The sequence below is a fragment of the Podarcis filfolensis genome, assembly GCF_964270895.1.
Source record: "Podarcis filfolensis genome assembly, chromosome: 2".
NCBI classification, from domain to species: Eukaryota; Metazoa; Chordata; class Lepidosauria; order Squamata; family Lacertidae; genus Podarcis; species Podarcis filfolensis.
The window spans coordinates 2,921,207-2,927,413 of record NC_139605.1 but is presented as its reverse complement, the minus strand read 5'-3'; positions in this window follow the sequence as shown (position 1 = coordinate 2,927,413).

The following is a 6,207-nucleotide window of genomic DNA, read 5'->3' as shown; positions in this document are numbered from 1 at the left end:
TCTTGAATTCTTCTGTGACCACATTATTTACAATTAGTTTAGCTTTCTGTTCAGAGTATATTGCACCTATACCATTTTCACCATCAGATCACATAGCATGTCCATGGCTACAGCCTGCACAAAAAAAACATGCACCCACTGTTGCGTGGGGCTGCAATGGCGCAAAAACGTAGTTACAAAGCATGAATCCACATGGATTCTCGGGATTTTTGCATTGGGCTACCCCAAATTCACCATCAGATCACATGTTTGTGGCCACAGCATGAACCACAAAGATCATACATCCACTGTTTCGTTCAGAATATTATTATTTTTCTTGTTTTCCTCCTCTAAAAGCTAGGTGCGTCTTATAGTCAGGTGCATCTTATGGAGCGAAAAATACGGCATATAGAATTGGAAGGGATCCGGAGGGTCATCTAGTCCAACCCCTCTGTAAGGCAGGAATATGTAGTTGTCTCAAACGGGGATTGAACCTGCAACCTTGGCATTATCAGCAGCACGCTCCAACCAACGGAACTATCCATGCTATTGAATTTGTCTAATCTTTTAACGCTATGCAAGCTGGCAGCCATTGCTGCCTCCTGTGGCTGGGACTTAAGATAGTTTAACAATGTGGAACAAGTCATTTCCTTCTGAACCTTCCAACCACAGCAAGGCTATTGTTAGCCCAAAGATGGAAGCAAGAAGAAATGCCAACGAAAGAAGAGTGGCAAGAGAAATTGATGAACTATGCTGAGATGGAGATATTAACTGGGAAAATTCGGAACCAGCAGCACAAGACTTTCCTAAAGGAATAGAAGAAGCTTTTGACATATTTGGAAAGCAACTGTAACCAATTGGCATCGCTTGTGGGGTTAAAAGAAGTTTTGTAAGGAGTAATATATAAATCATTGTGAAAAGAATGAAAAATAGGTATTAAGATTTGAATTTATAGCCATAACTGTAGTAACAAAATGCACAATTAGAAAGGATTTTAGAAAACCCATCAGTTGAGGTTGAAGGAAGTCTTAAGTTGTGATAGCCAAAGATTTCTGAAATGATGTTTAAAAGGATGATATGCTGGAAAATATATGTAAAAACCATTAATTATTTTTTTTTAAAGTAGAATTTGTAGAAAGATTTTGACAGATTTTTCCGATCACTTGGGGTCAAAAGAAAGTAATTTAAAGATATACAACAATTCCTCGAGAAAAATGGGCTGAAAAAGATTTCGCAGGAAAGCAAGACAATAATCCAAGAGTTTGGTCAATTGGCAGGATTTAAATTGAATAAGTCAAAAACAAAGGTATTGGAGAAAAATCTAACACAGGTGGAAAAAGAAAGGTTTCAGAATGAGACAGGGTTGACTGTGGTTAAAAAAGTGAAATATTTGGGTATAAACATGACAGCTAAGAATGTGAATTTATTTAAAGATAATTATGAAAAAACTTGGACAGAAGTGAAAAAAGACTTGGAGATTTGGTCAAATTTAAAGCTTTCCTTGTTAGGTCGAATTGCAGTCATAAAGATGAATGTATTGCCAAGAATGTTGTTTTTGTTTCAAGCACTGCAAATAATGGACAAAATGGATGGTTTCAAGAAGTGGCAGAAAGATATATCTAAATTTGTCTGGCAGGGCAAAAAGCCCAGAATTAAATTTAAGATATTAACGGACTCAAAGGAAAGAGGAGGGTTTGCCCTGCCAGACTTTAAACTTTACTATGAAGCGGCAGCTTTCTGCTGGCTGAAAGAATGGCTGCTTCTTGAAAACACAGAAATTTTGGATTTGGAAGGTTTTAATAACATTTTTGGGTGGCATGCATACTTGTGGTATGACAAGGTTAAAGCACATAAAAGTTTTAAAAATCATATTGTCAGAAAAGCACTATTAAATGTTTGGGTCAGATACAAAGATTTGCTGGAAAATAAAACTCCAAGGTGGCTGTCGCCAATGGAGGCTAAGGCAGTTAAAAAGTTAAATATGGAGTCCAAGTGGCCAAGATATTGGGAAATTTTGGAAAAGGAGGGGGACAAAATGAGATTGCAGAGTTTTGAGAAACTAAAAGGGAAGGTGAGAGATTGGCTGCATTATCATCAAATAAATGAAGCGTTCAAATTGGATAGCAAAATTGGCTTCCAGGTGGAAAAATCAAAACTGGAGACAGAATTGCTAGAACCCAGTACTAAGAATTTGTCAAAAATGTACAACTTGCTGCTGAAATGGAATACAGAAGATGAAACGGTTAAATCAGCTATGATTAAATGGGCTCAGGACATTGGTCATAATATTTTGTTTGCTGACTGGGAAAAGTTGTGGACCACTGGGATGAAATTTACGGCATGTAATGCCTTAAGAGAAAATATTATGAAAATGATCTATAGGTGGTACATAACCCCAGTCAAGCTTGCAAAGATTTACCATTTGCCTGACAATAAATGTTGGAAATGTAAAGAAAAGGAAGGTACATTTTTTCACCTTTGGTGGACGTGCCCAAAGATTAAGGCATTCTGGGAAATGATCTATAATGAACTTAAAAAGGTATTTAAATATACTTTCACCAAGAAACCAGAGGCCTTTCTCTTGGGTATTGTCGGCCAAGGGGTGTTAAAGAAAGATATAACTTTTTTCATGTATGCTACAACAGCAGCTAGAATACTCATCGCGAAGTACTGGAAGACGCAAGATCTACCCACACTGGAAGAATGGCAGATGAAGGTGATAGACTACATGGGTTTGGCAGAAATGACGAGCAGAATCCGAAACCAGGGAAGAGAAACAGCGCAAGAAGAGTGGAAAAAATTCAAGGACTATTTAAAGAAATATTATAAAGTTAATGAAAGTTAGAATGATGTTGGATTAGAAAGTAAATGGTTACTATTAGTAATGGTTAAGACAAGGAGAATAAGGAAGATTAGTCTAAACTTTAACTAAAATAAGGGAAGATTTGCTGAACAATTGATAAGAATTTGGAATACAGAAATGGGAGGTATGAGGAAGTCGGGGAAGGAAGGTATAAGAAATTAGGATACGAAATGGTACATGTTTTTTGTTTCGTTTTGTTTTTGTATGTCTATGTATGTCGTGTTTACATGGAAAAACTTTTGAATAAAAATATTTTTAAAAAAAAAAAAAAAAAATATGTGATCTGATGGTGAATTTGGGGTGACCCAATGCAAAAATCCTGAGGATCCATGGGCTTTTACCTGCTCCCTCCCAGGCAGCCTCCTTTATTGCTAGCGTCCTTTATCTCCCTCCCTGATCGCTTGCCGATCAGCTGCTTCTTTTCAACACCCCCTTCCCTCTTGTTTGCCTTAGTGTCTTTTCCTTAGCTGGAGCAGTTTTTTGCTCCTCCTTTTCTTCTAATTTCTCTCCTCATTGCTTTAGTCTTCCTGTCTCCTCTCCTTGCAAGTTCGCTCTTTACCTTCCCCCTCCCAGGCAGCCTCCTTTATTGCTAGCGTCCCTTATCTCGCTCCCTATCGCTTGCCGATCAGCGGCTTTGTTTCAACACCCACTTCCCTCTTTCAAAAAACCCCCACATGATCTGCTTTTCGCCCCTGGGCAATTCGGCTCCAGGGACCACACATTCGCTCCATAAGATGCACAAACATTTCCCCTTACTTTTTAGGAAGAAAAAAGTGCGTCTTATGGAGTGAAAAATACGGTATATACTAGCCATGATGACTATGCTTTGCCCTCCACAGCTGGAGGCAGCAATGCTTCTAAATCCCATTTGCTTGTGTCTCACTGAGGCATCTAGTTCACCGCTGTGAGAACACAATGCTGGACTAGATGGGCCATTGCCCTGTTGGCACTGTGCTCTAAACCACTGAGCCTCTTAGGCGTGCCGATCAGACGGTCTGCGGTTCGAATCCCCTCAACAGGGTGAGCTCCCGTTGCTCCGTCCCAGTTCCTGCCAACCTAGCAGTTCGAAAGCACTCTGATGCAAGTAGATAAATAGGTACCACTGCAGCAGGAAGGTAAACAGCTGTGGCTTCCATCACAGTGTCCTGTTGTGCCAGAAGCAGTCTAGTCATGCTGACCACATGACCAGGAAAGCTGTCTGTGGACAAACGCCGGCTCCCTCTGCCTGAAAGCAAGATGAGCGCCACAACCCCATAGTCGCCTTTGACTGGACTTAACTGCCCAGGGGTCCTTTACGTTTTTACCTTCAGACAACACGGGACTACTCTTATGTTCCTTTTTTAGATTCCTTGGCAACAGAGGCAAATGCATGGAGAGAGATATACCTGGTGAGTTCCAGGAAGGGTGGGGTGGAGAAGAAGAAGAAGAAGAAGAAGAAGAAGAAGAAGAAGAAGAAGAAGAAGAAGAAGAAGAAGAAGAAGAAGAAGAAGAGTTTGGATTTGATATCCCGCCTTTCACTCCCCTTCAGGAGTCTCAAAGCGGCTAACATTCTCCTTTCCCTTCCTCCCCCACAACAAACACTCTGTGAGGTGAGTGGGGCTGAGAGACTTCAGAGAAGTGTGACTGGCCCAAGGTCACCCAGCAGCTGCATGTGGAGGAGCGGAGACGCGAACCCGGTTCACCAGATTAGGTGAATACCGCTCTTAACCACTACACCACACTGGCTCTCCAGAAGGACTGGAATAGATGGATAGAGGCATAGGGGTCAACTCCCAGGGGCCAAGGTACTTTCAACGCCCCCATAAAATACCTGAGGGGGGTCATGCTGTGCCCCCCCAAAGTTGATGGGCATTGGCACCGTGGGATGGAGGTTGCAAGGAAAAAGTCTGGTCAAAAGTTGGACAAGGGGCAAGGGAGAGAGAAGGCGGGAAACTCGTGACTGGAAGGACAGCGTGGGAACTTCTCAGAATCCTGTACTGTTTTTAACACTTGATTGGAAGCCACCCAGAGTGGCTGGGGAAACTCAGCCAGACGGGCGGGGTACAAATAATAAATTATTATTATTATAAGTGGCTCTCCTTTTTAGGGCCCCTGTTAACTAAATGTGGTTGTGCTTTTGGTTCCAGCTGAAAACTTTCTCTCTCTCTCTCAGGCTTTTAAACTTTAACTTTTATTCCCCCCTCGCCATTATATAGCTGCCCTGGGCTGAGATGCTAATCAAATAAATAATAATAACTTTATTATTACATTACTGTTATTATTATCATTATTGTTTTGTAAAGCATTGCAGAGATATGGCTGAAGTATGACAATGATTTAAAATTTTATTTCAGTGCTTTCTCCATAACAAGCATTCCTATCTCACTTTTCACTGCACACAATTTAAAACACACTACATCAGCGTATAAACACCTTGTCTGGTGTGGTCGAGGGGCAAGGGACATGGTAGACAGCTCCTCTGGGTGGAGGCTCTGTGCGCAGGTTTACCAGTACAGGCTAGGTCTCCAAGGCTGCCAGTATCAGAGATGGAGTTGTGTGTGCAAAGTCAATGTAGTATGAGATAATAGTTTCTGCATCAACCTCCTCTTCACAAACTGATATTCTGAGACATTTTTTTTGTATATTTCCCCCAATGCTTATTTTATTATTATTCATAATGAAAGCAGGAATTTATGTACCACTCAGTGCCAAAATAGGCTTGACACTTTGATAAAAACTAGTTACACAAACCAGTTACACAAATAATATTATTATTAATATTGTTATTATTATTATAAATCATTTGGGCCCCCAAAGGGTGCTTGGCTAAGTGGCTGGAATCATCTCAGGCATGAGACTGCGTGGGAAGGAAGGGAAACATGATGTGGTTCAGAAGTGTCTCCATCAGGAGCTTCTCTCTTCCACATGCTTCTATTATTCCATGGTTAGAGGCTTCCTCTGCCAAGGACACTGTGTGAATTCGATTGCAGCTGCCTTCCCATCTTCCAAAATTTATGTACTGATTTAGTCAGAAGAAAGGGGACACTTTTAACTGGACATTGGTTAGCTCAAAACAACAGGTTCTTTAGAAGTCTGCATCACCACATCTTTCAAAGTGACAGGGGCCACTGTCTTACACAATGAGGTGCTATAACCATGCTCTGGAACCAACCAGTAAAACCTCTGGACATGTGGTTAGGCTGCTCTTACTTCTTCAGTGTGGTGTAGTGGTTAAGAATGGTAGACTCGTAATCTGGTGAACCGGGTTCGCGTCCCCGCTCCTCCACATGCAGCTGCTGGGTGAGCTTGGGCCAGTCACACTTCTTTGAAGTCTCTCAGCCTCACTCACCTCACAGAGTGTTTGTTGTGGGGGAGGAAGGGAAAGG